This window comes from Podarcis vaucheri (genome assembly GCF_965113315.1).
Source record: "Podarcis vaucheri genome assembly, chromosome: 9".
NCBI lineage: Eukaryota > Metazoa > Chordata > Lepidosauria > Squamata > Lacertidae > Podarcis > Podarcis vaucheri.
Genome location: NC_138767.1, coordinates 57,992,514 through 58,008,962, shown reverse-complemented (window position 1 = coordinate 58,008,962; position 16,449 = coordinate 57,992,514). Strand labels below are relative to the sequence as shown.

General features: G+C 41.1%; 1 long non-coding RNA gene across 7 annotated transcripts in view; it reads left to right on the top strand.

Annotated features, from left to right (window-relative positions):
- LOC309540934 overlaps positions 1-16,449 on the top strand; it is a 166,953-nt gene that overhangs the window by 113,424 nt on the left and 37,080 nt on the right. The gene's annotated exons all lie outside the window — the stretch shown is intronic.

Below are 16,449 nucleotides of genomic sequence, written 5' to 3'. Positions count from 1 at the left end.
AATTTCCATAAACAGCAGTTAAAACTTAATTAAAAGTAAAAACCCTGTAGTATGCTCTTAAGGGTGAGCAGTCTTTGCTAAATTTAATGATGAAAAAGTTTCTCCTCATCTAATCCTTCTCCCTTTTCCACTGTCTGTCATAAGCCAACAGTCACTAACATTTGTTCTGCGCCGACCTCTGTAAACATAACAATAAATTTACAATAAGTAGATTCTCCCCGCTAGCATCACATTAAGCATTTTTGTTAAAAGGCACACATGGTACCTTTTTCCGCTAATTAAAAATTACTGAGTGTTGATGATCCAATAAAATGATTAGAGTTGTTTGTTCGTTTGTTCGGTAGTGCTCCAGATTGTTGCTAAGTAGCAGGAGATAACCACAATTTACTTATTATTACTTTTTTGGGTAGGAGAAATAAATAAAAAATAAATTGCTGCCATTGTTGTGGTAGATGTATTGTGTACAGTTGGTAGCAATTCTTACAAAAATCTATATTAGAATCGCCCTCAAGGGTAGGCTCTTATTCCCAATTGACACATGAAGCACCAATGCTAAAAGAAAAATGCTTTCCCCAAAGCTATGCAATGAGGTTAGATCTGAGTTTATATTTAAACTGGAGCCTTTGTTTAGTTCTTTTTTCCACCGGCCCAATGGTATTATGAGGTCTAAAGCAGATGAGATGTTAATAAAATCAGTATGTGTTTTTGTTATGTAAACAGCAATTGTATTTCAGCCTGAGCAGCTTTAGGAATATGGCTTTGACGGAGAAAAGGTGACATATTTATGGCTCTGCCACAGTTCTCAAAAAAATCTCCTCTCTGAAGCTGCCGTGTTCATTTCAAAGGTACCAATGGCAACTTCTCTTGGAATGCAAATAGCAGCTTCAGGAAATCTGTTTGTCCAAAGTGTGACAGGAGAGAAAGACACTACGCATCCCAGTCTCCCAGAGATTCCAAAGCCCCAAACCAAAAGTGAACATTCATTTCATGTCTAGTTTGCTTCTAAAATACTGGTAGAAAAAAAATCAAATTATGTTTCGGAGGTGCATTGTATCCTCTGCTTCCTCCAGAGAGGTCTTCTAGCCCTGCAGTTGCCCTAAGAGTGAAATTAATCTGTGGAAATGAAACAATGATACTTCAACATCTACCTCATTGGACTGGTCATGTTGTTCGGATGCCTGATGATTGTCTTCCAAAGCAACTACACTATTCCGAACTTAAAAATGAAAAGCGTAATAATGGTGGTCAACAAAAGATGTTTAAACACTGACAACTGTGAAACACTGGCCTGTGAGCGCTCCAGTTGGAGAACAGCCTTTACCAAAGGTGTCATGGGCTTTGAAGACACTCGAACTCACGATGCAAGGGAGAAATGTGCTAGGAGGAAGGCACGCTTGGCAAATCCACACAGTGATCAACCCCCGCCCGGAAACCAATGTTCCCACTGTGGAAGGACGTGTGGATCCAGAATTGGCCTCCACAGTCACTTACGGACTCATTGTTAAAACCGTGTTTATGGAAGACAATCTTACTCGGCTACGAGTGATTGCCAAAGACTGAAGAAGATGCTCCTGTTCTTTGACTAAGAACCTGACCCGCACAGATTTAGGAGGGGGAAATTTTTCCATCAAGCTCTAAAAAATTCATGATGACTGCTGCTGTGCCAAAGATTTCCTCAACTTTTAGCCACCAATTAATGAGAAAGGAAGATGCATTTGGAAATTATCAAAGGGGAGAGGAGACTTTGGTAAAACTTCCATGGGTGGGATATGGGACTTTGTTGTTATTCTACTCACCTCTCTTTAAAAGCAGCTGAAGGGTTGTGCGGGTGTCCTTTCTTTCATTCTGCAAATCATCTCTCTCATTATATCCCCCCAGCCCTCGTGGACTAGGATTGACAGGCGGGTGGAGATGACCACCTGTCCATCACCTGACATCACAACATGGTCTTGCAGAGTGCTTTGTTGGGTCCTGAGAAGCCCTTTACAAAGGGCTATTTTGCAAAGTGCTTTGCAGGAGTTTTGCAGATCAGCTAATCCCTGGTGTCCTTTTGGCTTAGCTGGGTTTCTACCTGCCCCACCCTGATGTTAAATATGATGTCAGGTGTAGAGCAGGTGGGTGTGTCTTGACCATAATGGTATCGTAGACCAAATGGGGAAACCTGGTGGGTCTAGTTAGCTCAATGGCTCATAGGTTCCCCACCATCTACGTCTACAGCACACTGAATCCTTCATGCCTCAATTCTAGAATTTGGCCGATTCATCTTCATGATTCTATGATTTAAATTTCTCCAGCTCTGAAGGGCAACATCAATATTGACAACAGTTAAATAGGCCAAGGAATGCATGTTAAACTGAAGACCATGTTTCCCCAGAAATGATATGTTTGAGAAATGACAATTTTAATGGAAATGGCAAAATCCATCGATATCTATGAATTTTAAAAGCCAGTTGGTTTTATTTTTTAGAAAATTGATAGTCTCAAGTACTTCTCACTTCCCAGAGCAGGGTTAGAACTTGATGGTCTAGTTTCCTTTGGATGAGAGAGAACTACAGAGTTACAGCGTCCTTGCGATATATTTATTTAAAAATATGCAGACAGAGCATATCGGGAGTAATCAGACTCCCAAGAATCAGGATACGTAGCTGTTAATTCTGCATCAGGTTCCTGAGCTATTTTCAGTGCGGTTATCTGTGTAGATCCCTCTGCAAATAATGAAGAAAAACACATCCCAATCACATAAACATTTTGTGGAAATGATTTCCTTTGCTTTGACTACTGCTTTCAAGAAAGTAGGGGGGGAGTTCTAACGAAATGGGAGTAGAAGCAGAAAGCAATAACGTGGATAAAAGAGGTATTTATTATTCCAGCATGTCTCGATCCTACCGGCCTTTCCTGAGCAAAATTAAAAGAAAAGGGGACATAAGAAGAGCCTCCTGGACATAGCTGTCAACGTTTTCCCCCTTTTAAGGGAAATTCCCTTATTCCGAATAGGATTCCTCGCAAGAAAAGGGAAAAGTTGACAGCTATGCTCCTGGATCAGGCCAATGGCCCATCTAGTCCAGCAACCTGTTATCACAGCAGCCAGATGCCTGTGGGAAACTCATTATAAAGATTCAACATTTAGATGTGTTGTTATCTTCTTATGCTATGAATCTAACCTCAAGGTTAGATTACTGCAATGCATTATACATAGGGCTGCCTCTGAAGATGGTTCGGAAACTTCAGCGGGTGCAGAATTCAGCAGCCAGGTTGCTCACCAGAGCAAGATGGTTCGAGCATATTACATAGATCCTGGTCCGACTGCACTGGCTACCAATTAGTTTCCGGGCCCAATTCAAAATGCTGGTGTTGACCTATAAAGCCTTAAATGACTCAGGACCGCAATACCTCAAGGACCGCCTCTTTCCATATGAAGCTACCCAGACCCTGAGATCATCTTCTGAGGCCCTCCTTCGTGCGTCTCCTCCTCGAGAGGTCCAGAGGGTGGCAACAAGAGAATGGGCCTTCTCTGCAGTGGCTCCCCGCCTGTATAATGCTCTCCCCAGAGAAGTTCGCCTGGCACCTTCATTATACACATTTAGGTGCCAGGCAAAAATGTTCCCTTCTAACCAGGCCTTTGCCTGATCTGATTTACATCCTATGCCCTTTAAAAATGTGTGTGTGGGGTTTGGGGGGGGCTATTGTGTTGTTGTTTTTATTATGTATTTTGTAGTTTTATATCTTGATTTTATTTTGTGAACTGCCCTGAGACCCCCTATAGGGTAGTATATAAATTGAATAAACAACAACAGCAACAACAAAAACGAGTTCCAGGGACATCTAAGGAGAGTTGTTTTTTCATTCCTTATACAATGGTACCTCTGGTTAAGAACTTAATTCATTCCAGAGGTCCGTTCTTAACCTGAAACTGTTCTTAACCTGAGGTACCACTTTAGCTAATGGGGGCCTCCTGCTGCCGCCGCACCGCCGGAGCACAATTTCTGTTCTCATCCTGAAGCAAAGTTCTTAACCCGGGGTACTATTTCTGGGTTAGCGGAGTCTGTAACCTGAAGCGTCTGTAACCTGAAGTGTCTGTAACCTGAGGTACCACTGTACTCATAACCTTCCATTTAGCCTGACAGCAGTGCATGATAATTCGTCAAAATACATCATAACCTCGTCTTTTATTCCAGCATACGGCATCATGTGTTCATTAGCACAGAATTTTGCTTAATTGGTTGCCATCAATTTGATTTAATTAATTTTTATAATGAAATATTTTTAGATTGTGTGACTATTTGACTGTTTGATTATTTGATTGTTGTTAGCCGCCCTGAGCCCGGCTTCGGCTGGGGAGGGCGCGATATAAATAAAATTTATTATTATTATTATTATTATTATTATTATTATTATTATTGTGATTTTTGCATTGGTATCCCTTAGTATCCCTCCCAACTCCCAACAATTCCATGATTTGTTGAAATACAGGACAAATATCCAAAGAGAAAACATTGCAAACTGGGGTTGAGTCATTTTTAAAATATTGGAGTTTCTGTACCTATGTGCGGAAGAGACAATTTCGGAAAGGGCATCTTCCCCCTCAAAAAAATCTGTAAATGAGTGCAACGTGACAGTATGCACCACTGAAGTATTCCTTCTAACTTTTAAAGGAACAGGACTCCAAACATTAAAAAGTTATCCAGTATCGTCTGGCCCACACTATGCATGCACACACAATTCTTCCGATCATTGTAATCAGTAGTTCAAAAAACATCTGGCAAGTTTCAAAGCTCTCTGCCTACACATTCATCTTTAATTTCTAAATTTCTTTTGATGGAAATAAAATTAGTAAGAAAAAATGGGCATGCAGTCTATGTTATTCCATCAAATACATAATGACTTTTCCCCAGAGAACATAAAAAGGGCAGTTGCACTCATGGAAATGGATTTCAGAGAATTCTGCTATTTACAAAATTACTTCAGACTTAATTAGAGTTTGACAGGTATAGTTGTTCTTATGCTTAATACTCCTAATAGGGAGAACACGTAAAAGCAGAAAAATGGTTCCCTATTTAATTAATGATTATCAAAGAAGGTACTCAGAAATGTGAGAGTCTTTCAGATGTCATAAAATTACCAACTATGGAAACTGGTGCGGAAGACAAATTGTGGGTAGCCTACAAAATCTTCCGTCTCCACATCACTGACAAGTGTAGAGAAAAATAGTCATTTATTTATTTAAAGCATTTTTACACTGCTCTTTATCCCCTCAAAGACTCCCGAAGTATCTTTAAAATATCAGCAATAAGACAGTCCCTGTTTCAGGTATACAACCTAAAAGACATGTCACGAAAGGAAAAGGCATTGGAAGGAATAAGGATAAAACAAACTTATTTAGTTACGAAGTTCTGGTAGCAAACACTTGGAATGGAAAGAATTCAAGAAGAGGAAAGTTGTTGGCCTTTCAGCTGAGCCAGTGGGGCTTGACATATGTCAGGAAAATTCCTGATATGTCCTGGTTTTAGGGTACAAAATTGGCATGGGGTGAATTTTGCCTAATCTGCAAAATGTCAGGGAAAACCCGGAAGGATAGAAAGCTGATGATAGGCAGGACCTCAGCTTTGTCCAGTCCAATATCCCTTTCAAGGAAAACTTCAGAGATGACTGGAGATCAAGGCCAGTTCACACATGAAGTTATTGCTGCAGTTTTTATGCAATGCATTAATTTTATTGAGCTATGAGATAGAGCATCATGAGCTGATGAGTCAAACTCCTCCCCAAAATGGTATGGATTAAATGATGCCTAAGTAACAGTCATTAGGAGATTTTGAGGACTTGCTTTTAAACTCTTCTGCTTTGTTAGGTTTTTAACCTGTGTGTTAATAGGATTGGTTAAGCAAAATCCAATTACGGGAAGACAATGTGAATACTAACATCTCGGTAAGGACAACTGAAACTGGTTTTGTTCGTTCCTGATTTATTCTGTGTGACATTTTGTGCAAGGAAGAAATATTTTCCATGGATGCCAAACAGTAACAGCCCAGTCCTGTGGGTTATTTCATTTCCCCTATACGGGACATGCATTGACGTATGGGGGAAAAACAAACAAACATTTGTGCCAGCATTTACTCTGCAATGAATCCACACATTTGGAAGCCACAGTTGGTGCTTGCTGAAGCTTCCAGATATGTGGCAAATCAGACATATTGGCAGTGTTGACTAAAAGCTATGCATTAATGTAAAGTTTAGGAACACGGGAGAGGTCTTCTACTGAGTCAGACACAGAGATGGAGGGATTTGATTTGGTTTAAATTTAAAGATGAACTTACATAATTTGCACTTTCCCAAACAATATGGGAACTGATACACAGCCATCGTTATTTGAATTTTGCAACGCCAATCTCCAGCCAAATAATGTGTACGAAAAGGCACATAGAAGAGTAAAGTGTGCATATAAATGTGCATATTACTCAAAATAATGTACAAATTTTATTATATTACAGGAAATCTCTTTGCCAAAATTAGGCACCATTGCATGCAAAAAATGTGTATATATAAGGAGAAATTAACTCCAAAGTGCCAATGAATTTTCACGAGGGCTTAAAAATATATATATCACAAACTGATGTGAAAAGGTGGAGGACCGAGCTGAAGACTGGAAAAAAACGAGAAATTGAGTGAAACTGAAATTGACATATTTGAACATCCATCATCAAACGATTGGTCCATTTAGCACAGTATTGTCTGCACTGACTGGTAATGGCTCTCCAGGGTTGCAGACGTGGGGACCTCCCAGAGTTACCAGGAATTGAACCTGTGACCTTCTGCATGCAAGCAGGTGCTCTACCATGGAGCTACAGCCCTGCTTTCCCAGGGAAAAGTCTCTGTAGAAGAAACATCATGGATGAAAGGACTCTTGGGATTACTGTAGCAGCAGATAAAGCTATACAATACTCCGTGTGGTGCACCAGTAAATCACATGATGGATGCCACTGGAAATGAGTGATGGATGAGCTCTCTTTTGCTGCCACCCACATCCTGAGGTTCTCTTGTATTTAATTATTTTTTTAAAGGTAAAGGACCCCTGGTTGGTCAGGTCCAGTCAAAGGGGTTGTAGCGCTCATCTCGCTTTCAGGCCGAGGGAGCCGGCGTTTGTCCATAGACAGTTTTCTGGGTCATGTGGCTAGCATGACTAAACCACTACTGGCACACGGAGGACTGTGATGAGTGCCAGAGCGCACGGAAATGCCGTTTACCTTCCCACCGCAGTGGTACCTATTTATCTACTTGCACTGGCGTGCTTTCGAACTGCTAGGTTGGCAGGAGCTGGGACAGAGAAATGGGAGCTCACTCCGTTGCGGGGATTCGAACTGCTGATCTTCTGATCGGCAAGCCCAAGAGGCTCAGTGGTTTAGATGCCATCCAGCTCTCTTTCTCTCTCTTTTTTATTTTCTAAGAAAAGCATGAAAGATACACCCAGATGAACTCAGCATCCCCAGACCTCCCTGACACTCTTCTGCCTTTTATCATGCAAATTTAACTGTAGAGAGGGGAGATGGCAAAGGCAATAATAGGCCTTTGAGGCCTAATCCTTAAGGTCTTGATGCTTCTAAGCATGCTCAGCACCATATTTTATGATTGCGCTACATGGATCTGCAGCATCCTGTGTTTCCTAGCCCAATATATTGAATCGTTCTGAACTCCCTCAGTTCTAAAATTTGCCACTGTCACTACTAGACACAGGTTCTTGCAACCATATAGATTTCTGTTATCGTGGTAACGGTCTCTATTCCCTGCCTGCAATATCCAGAAATACAGATCAGTACTGGGGGATATTAGAACAAGATGTTATTAGAACAGAAACTGAACTTTTGCATGTTTCTTTTCAACCCACTTTGAGAAGATTTTCACGGGTAACCAAGAAAAATGTTTCAGGTGAACTATTTGTCATGAACAGTGAGCAAGTATGAGCAAAAATCAGAGAATAGGGTGTTTTGCTTCAGAATCTCCAAATTTGCTTGAATTTTTTGTTGTTGGTAGTAATAGGATCCCTCCCTCCAAAAAACACAAAACAGGTGAAAATAAGAGGCACCTTTGATATTTCTAAGAAATAAGCTGTTTTTATTAAACCAGCCTCTCTGAACACAAACAATATGCTGGATAGATTAATTATTTTGCTTGTTGCAAAGCAAATGGTTAACAAACGTTATTTTAAGGATTTTAAAAACTGTTAAGTAAAGCCTTTGATGTTGAAAATTTAATATGCTTTTGAAACCAGCTGGCATAAGCAAAATTTAGTTTTCAAATGCAACAGAATTCTTTGTTTCAAGCAGGCTGAAAAAGCAATTAGAATAAGATGTCTCCTCTTCGTGAGGGAAAATTATGATAGCAGAGCAGACAAATCATCTTTGTAAAGAATTATTTTTTGCCTTTAGACTTGAACTTGTATGAATTTTCATTTGCTCGCTTTATCTTTTTTTGGAGTTAATGAATATGATTTAGTGAATTTCATTTAAACATAGTCTCTGACTAATATTATTCACTGTCTTTATTAACACTGGACCAAAGTTGCTATTTTGATGCTGGCATTGATGTGCGTAACATTAATCTTCTTTGCGACAGTTCTTTTAACTTATGCATGAGAACTTAGTAAATTTGAAGAAGAAAGAAAAAGACTAAACCAGTACATTTTGTCTGGCTTTTTAAAAAAATCTATTTCGTTCTCTCATTCGTGGTCGGCACATTTCTCAGGTTTGCATGAAGTATGGTTGTTGGTTTTTTAAAATAAAAAACCTCACATTTCCTGAATTCTGGACTCTATACACATGCCGTAACCCTATAGATCAGCTGAGGTGCCACAATTAAGACTTATGCTTAGTTATGGCTAAAGATCAGGGCTGTTCATGGGAAGCAGAGCAGAGCAGCCACTTCTTGCCCTACTTTTCAGAGTCTCCATCGGGTGGCATCCTTCAGGTTTTCATTTCTTTTCTTCTCCCATGAAGAAGCCTTCCATTTTGTCTCCCTCTTCCTATGAGCAGTTTAGAATTTCATTATCATTCCAGTGAGTGAGAGGTTGAGCTTACCTTACTGTTGCAAGCTGGTTGCAGATGGTGAGTGTTCCCTCCGCCTTCAAATTAAACATGTCTCCAGCACTCTGCAGCCTCCCCAGCTGCCTGAATTTCCTGATCTGAAAAAACTCCACAGGAAGTTTTTGTTATCTCGTTGCATCTTCCTTTGAGCTTTAACCAAAGCCACGGAAGCCAAGGAGGCTGACTTCTGAGCACCCGAGATCAGTGCGGTCACAGATTTTATTTTTAAAGAAACTCATTTTACTTACAAAAACACACACACCCAGAAACGATTCTGTAGAGATATTTTAAAGTGGAAAAACAATAAGAACAGCAGCCAGGTGAGCAGGAGGCAGCTGAGTACATGATGCCATTTTTAGTAAAGCAGTCCTGTATGTGGCTGAACACGGTGCCTGTGTAAAACATTTTTGTTTAGACATGTAGAATATTGACATGTGTTTTAATCTCCTTAGCCGTCTTTTGAATGTTTTTCAGTACCTATTTTTAAATGTTTTTATTGATCACTTTAAGGTGTGTGCTTTTTGTAAACCCGTTGGAGGCATTTATTACAATCTAGCAGTATATGCATTTTGTTAAATAAGAAATAATCTGTAGATGAGGAAAATCGGAATAAATAGAGTGGTACCTCGGTTTAAGAACAGTCTGGTTTAAAATAATAATAATAATAATAATAATAATAATAATAATAATAATAATAATTTGTTTATACCCCGCCCATCTGGCTAGGCTGCCCCAGCCACTATGGGCAGCTTCCAACAAAATATTAAAATACAGTAATGCATCAAACATTAAAAGCTTCCCTAAAGAGGGCTGCCTTCAGATGTCTTTAGATGTTGAAGAACGATTTGGTTTACAAACTCCGCAAACCTGGAAATAGTGTCTTGGTTTGAGAACTTTACCTCGGTCTAAGAACAGAATCCGAATGGTGGAAGGACAGCAGTGGTGGGAGGCCTCATTAGGGAAAGCGCACCTTGGTTTAAGAATGGTTTCGGTTTAAGAACAGACTTCTGGAATGGATTAAGTTTGTAAACTGAGGTACCCCTGTATGGGGACAGTGCAAGCAACCACTTGGATGAGGACATCATCATGTGGACAATGCAACACACACACACACACACACACGATGCCTTGAATCCACTTCAAACTGATGAGTGTACACAGCCTATGACCACTGTAATAAAAGTTTTGATTTCCCCATATCTCCTTTTTAATAGCCCACCAATTTCCCTTCTTCCTGCAACATTCTGAACTGCTCAGAAATCCATATTTCAGATACAAACAAAAACAATATTATTTTTTATATCTAAATATTAATGTTCCTGCTTGTGTGTACTTAGCATGGCAATTTGTTTGCCTGCGTGGCTGCTGCAGTGCAGAGTTCTGCTGGCTTAAATGATTTTCTGTAACAACTCCCAAAGCATTTTTCTGATCCATACACTGGATGATTGCTCTGTTTAACAAATACTCTGTGGCTCCGTTCCTTGTTCCAATACTAATTATATTATAGAGTTCACCACGAGGAAATCTCTTGCCTTCTGCTACCTCGTACATACTTAGGATATTCTCGCTACGAAAAAGCACCGATAGGACAAGGCAGAGGCCCGAGTGGGCATCTCAGTCAAGCACTTTTTAAAGCAGTGCTATGCCCTATCATCATGGGATTTCATTCTTGGCATTTGAGTTGGTGCATTGTGGACGGATTGCAAAGCTGCTGCCAAGTGGTGAGCCTCCCCGACGAACAATATCCTTCCTCTGTGCCAGACTCCGTCCTCTTCAGTCAACAAGAGCTTTGCCAAGAGAAGGAGGAAGTATCACATTGGGGATCATGCCGCAGATGGCTTCTGTTGAAGCTGCAACTACCACTTGAAAGGCAGCCATCTGTGTGGAGTGATCTGCCACTACGGCAAGGGGGGGGCAGTCTGTGGCCCTCGAGATGTTGTTCCCACCAATCTCAGGCAGCATGGCTAAGGGACAAGGGTGATGGGAGTATAAGATAGGGGGCACCTGGCTTTCCAGCAGTACAGTGGTACCTCTGGTTAAGAACTTAACTAGTTCCGGAGGTCTGTTCTTAACCTGAAACTGTTCTGAACCTGAGGTACCACTTTAGCTAATGGGGCCTCCCACTGCCGCCACCGTGCAATTTTTGTTCTCATCCTGAAGCAAAGTTCTTAACCCGAGGTACTATTTCTGGGTTAGCGGAGTCTGTAACCTGAAGCGTCTGTAACCTGAAGCCTCTGTAACCCGAGGTACCACTGTATATGTGAAAAGGATCTAGGGGTCTGAGAAGACCACAAGCTTAACATGAGTCAACAGTGTGATACAGCAGCAGCAGAAAAAAGAAAAGAAAAACTAACACTAAATCTAGGCTGTACAATCTATATCAGCTGTTGCTCCTATGTGGATGTTGTAGAAACTGCCACCCTTTTAGACAGGTATATGTATGGACAATGTTGATGTTTCTTAAAAAAAACGTTGACAGGAGAATGTTGTCAGAAGAGTGGGCAATGGGCTAAGGAACACAAACCTGAGGGAAGGGTTGGTGAAGCGGAAAGATGCCCAAAGACATGGCTAGAGGAACGAAGGAGTTGGCAGGGTTTGCCGAAGAAACTTCATGTTGTTGTTTAGTCATTTAGTCGTGTCCGACTCTTTGTGACCCCATGGACCAGAGCACACCAGGCACCCCTGTCTTCCACTGCCTCCCGCAGTTTGGTCAAACTCATGCTGGTAGCTTCGAGAACACTGTCCAACCATCTTGTCCTCTGTCGTCCCCTTCTCCTTGTGCCCTCCATCTTTCCCAACATCAGGGTCTTTTCCAGGGAGTCTTCTCTTCTCATGAGGTGGCCAAAGTATTGGAGTCTCAGCTTCAGGATCTGTCCTTCCAGTGAGCAGTCAGGGCTGATTTCCTTCAGAATGGATAGGCTTGATCTTCTTGCAGTCCATGGGACTCTCAAGAGTCTCCTCCAACACCATAATTCAAAAGCATCAATTCTTTGGCGATCAGCCTTCTTTATGGCCCAGCTCTCACTTAGTGCTGGGTAAGCCAGGGGTAGCCAGGGGTTGTCCCACAGATGTTGGTGGACAGGGATACCTGGAAGCAGCAGTGGGGCAAGCCAATTGGGTGCCTGGGGGAGCGCGCGTGCCCTGCGCCCAGGGGCGGGGCCAACCATCCACGGGGTGGGGCCAGCCGGGGCAGGACGCTATGTGGGGCCTCCGAGGAGTCTGCCTGCCTCCTCCCACTCAGCCACCCTACAGCTGAGGGGGAGTTGGTGGGCAGACCGTTTGGGGCAGCGCGGAGCCTGCGGGCACCCAAGCCACCATGTCACTCGCAGGAGAGATGCGTGGCTTGGGCACGCTGCAGGCCCCGCGGTGAGTGCCACCTGGCATTTTGTCACACCCCCTCAGTGGTGACACCCGGGGTGGCCCACCCCCACCACACACACCTTCCTCCACCCCTGCCTGGAAGGTTGGCTATTTATTCATTTTAGCAAGGCTTGCATGGGAGAACTTTCCAGTTCACTGTATCCCAGTGGGTAATATAAATATATATACGAGTGGAACATAGGAAGCTGCCTTAAAGTGATGTCACTTCTCAGGCATTTCCAACAGCTGGGGCTCTTTCTAGCATAACCTTAAAGGGTTAATTTTTATTTTAGCAAAAACAATACCAGGCAGTATCGTTGGGAACCGAACACTAAAATCCAAATCCCACATGAGCGATATCAGATGGGGGAAATGTTATGTACAGCGAGACAAACGTCTAAGCAATATATAAAAGTGTATAACGCACAAGGTCACCGTATTTCTAGTAAATGCTGAATTAAATTCATGCACCGATATATTTCAGACAAAGATAATCATACTTTTGTCTTTGGAAGCCAGACAAGGACAGAGAAGAGATTGTTTTATAACAATTTGAAGTATAGTATATGATTTCTGAAAGTGAAAAAGCACAAACTTGATTTACCAAAAATTGTTGTGAACTTAAAGTCCTATGTCATTTATTCTGCTACTGCTTCTCGTTCCATAAAAAGGAACAGATTTGCTGGAGTGTGCCTGTGCAGAATTTCTGAGTGTATTCAAAGACAAAATAGCAACCTTTTATGCTTGCTGGTCCAAAGAAGTCACTTTAACTACTCAAACACTGTGGAAGTGAGATGTGCTGAAATTGCATTTAGGTATTGCTGTGGAATCATGATAAACTACAGCAGCCCCTGGAGATGAGCTTGGGTAGAAAAGCCACCTGAACACAGAATGGGGGGGTGGAATTGCTCCCAGGAGCTGTCAGGATATATGACCTGTAAGCTTGCAGCAGTGTTTCAGTCTGAATGGTCAGCTCCCAAAGTTACTTGAACAAATATCTGTTCATTCCTCTTCAGTCACTGTAAATAAACACACATCATCTGGAATAATTTTTGATCTTCCCTTTAGGTTTATGTAAAAAAATCCTCCTTAAAAATAAAATAAAAACGATCGGGCGTATTTTTTTAAAAAATGGCATTACTGTACAACTTCCCTTTGATTTATTATTCCTTTGGCTCTGTTGCCAACATGCAAAGCAATGGGCTGGCTCACACAATGTTCATCACTGGATAGCTGCAATATCAGGTGAAAACTTGCATGTGTGAATGGGCTGTCACAAGTGTAACATCACTTGAGGCTGGATAAAATGCTTCCCATTTCATGGCTACATTCAACACAAAAATAAGAGGGAAAGGGGTTTGGAGGGCAGAGAAAACTTACTGACCCTCTTCAAAGCTCTATCAACTGTTGTTTTAGATTTCTCATAAAGCCACACTTTATGAGGAAGGTTGTCACCATTACAAAGCACCTCTCTCTGGTGGTCACCATTTTCCCTCTTAAAATATCCCCCAGAAAATTCTTGCAACGTGTCGGCTTTTTGTAGCATTCGCTGTCCCACTGCTCAGATTGCCAAATGTTGTGGTGAAAATGTTCAGGAAAAATCACCATCTTTTCCAGCTCAGTCCTATTTAAAGGACAACTCTTATGATCATTACTGTCAATGCATTTATTACCAACTCTTCTCCCTAAGGTCCTATATAGTACTATAGCAATGCACATATATCTAATCACTCTGATGAGTTCAAGTGGCTTGGAGATTGTTAGGGAGTTAATGCAATAGTTGCCTCATTATAGCATGACCTTATTCAGAAGCAAGGCCCATTGAGTTCACTGGTCTTGATTACTCCCAGGTAAGTCTGCATACAATTTCAGATGTAAAGTTTCTTCCCCCCGCCCCTGACATTGCTAAACAAGTATTTTAACAGGCAATATAGCAGGCTTGTTTGGTTAGTGTTCTTGTTATATTCATTGCTGCCTATTCTGTACATAATGAGGAAACTCATTATAAATTGCTGTGGAAAATGATGAAGAGGAGAGGTCTAGTAATTTATTTTGCCAATTATATTGGGTTGTGGGTTGTAGGCTGCCCTATGAAGCTGTCTGAAGTGTGTTTTCTGTCCTTGTTGCTTGGGAAAAAAAGTCTCTCTATTTACACTGGAAAAAGATGAGGCCTGAAACTACCTGGGGCTGATTCACACATGTATATGCATTTCTCAGTAATATAGTACATCACTCAGTGACTTATCACATGATTAGCCACAAATGAAATGTGTGAACTGCCTCTTCTGGGAAGCATTGTGATTGATGTCCTATGAGGCGGTTGTGAAACTTCACTCAGTGGTACTTGATTTGTAGCAGCTGTTTTACACATGCAAATAATCACTTGATGTTGCAGTCAGGGACTGAAAAACATGTATGCAGATTCTCTGGCCCTTAGATGAATTCTGCTTATCTCGTTATAGAAAACATTATTAATGATAATAGTTCCCCACATTTCTATTAGTTTCTCCCTAGTTGTCTACATTATCTTATGCAGTCTTTTGTCTGTATGAAAGTCCAAAAAATGCCATTTTCCTTTCAGAACTGCAGAGGATGGTGGTGTAGTTATCCTCTTCCCCCTGTGCTTTTGTGACATCACCAACCATCAAACCAATCCCCACCCTTGTCTCAGACCTATTTGTGTGCCTCACAACCAGTTGTACTCACCTTGAAGAATCTGGTGCAGGGTTTGGAACGGCTACTGGTCTCAGCTTTACATCTGGCTGACCCAGTGGAAACACTGGCCATGAGTGCTTTGACTTAGCTTAAACCAGCTGCACCTTTTCTTGAGGATGTTAGACTGACCAGGATACCACATGCTTTAGTTACAACTAGATTTGATTACTGTGAGTGACTCCACATTGGCAAGAGTCTTTCATAGCTGAAGTTGGTTCAAAGTGAAGCAAAAGGGACCACCGGACTGAGGTTCACAGCATGTAATGCCTTGAAAGAAAATATTATGAAAATGATATACAGGTGGTACATGACCCCAGTCAAGCTTGCAAAAATATATCATCTGCCCGACAATAAATGTTGGAAATGTAAAGGAAGTGAAGGAACATTCTTTCACCTCTGGTGGACATGCCCAAGGGTCAAGGCTTTCTGGGAAATGATCTATAATGAATTAAAAAAGGTATTTAAGTATACCTTCCTTAAGAAACCAGAGGCCTTCCTTTTGGGCATTGTAGGTCAAGGGGTGTTAAAGAAGGATAGAACTTTCTTTATGTATGCAACAACGGCAGCAAGAATACTCATTGCAAAGCACTGGAAGACACAAGATTTGCCCACTCTGGAAGAATGGCAGACGCAACTGATAGACTACATGGAACTTGCTGAAATGACTGGCAGAATTCGAGACCTGGGAGAAGAGACGGTGGAAGAGGACTGGAAAAAATTTAAAAACTATTTACAAAAACATTATAAGCTGTATGAATGCTAAGAGAATGCATGATAGAAAACAACACGGCATCAGTAATTTAGTTGTATGATGTATGAATAAGGGATGATTAAGAAAAGGATGAAATTTGAAGTAATATTATGTTTAAGTTAAGCAGTTCAGTACATGATAAAATATTGAAAATCTGGTACATAATATCTGAGAACTATAAAATAAGAATTGAAATAAGGTAATAATTTGCCGCTTATAACTATATGACTGAGAACACAGGAAAGGGTGATGTGAGGAAGTCCAAAGATCATGAAAATAAGATTTAAGGATAAATCGATTTTGTTGTACTTTTTCTTTTCATGTTATGTTTATTTTTTAATTTTTTCCCCAGTTGTCTTTGTTATGGGGTATGGTGATGGCATTTTATACGTTTGTTGGTTTGTTTTTCTTTTGTTTAAAACTTGCAATAAATATCTTATAAAAAAAACACAAAGTGAAGCAAAAGGGATGTTAGTTAGTGGGCGTGCACCCATGAGCCCATGTTACACCTGTTCTGCCACATCTGCAGTAGGTGCCAGTTTGCTTCTGAAC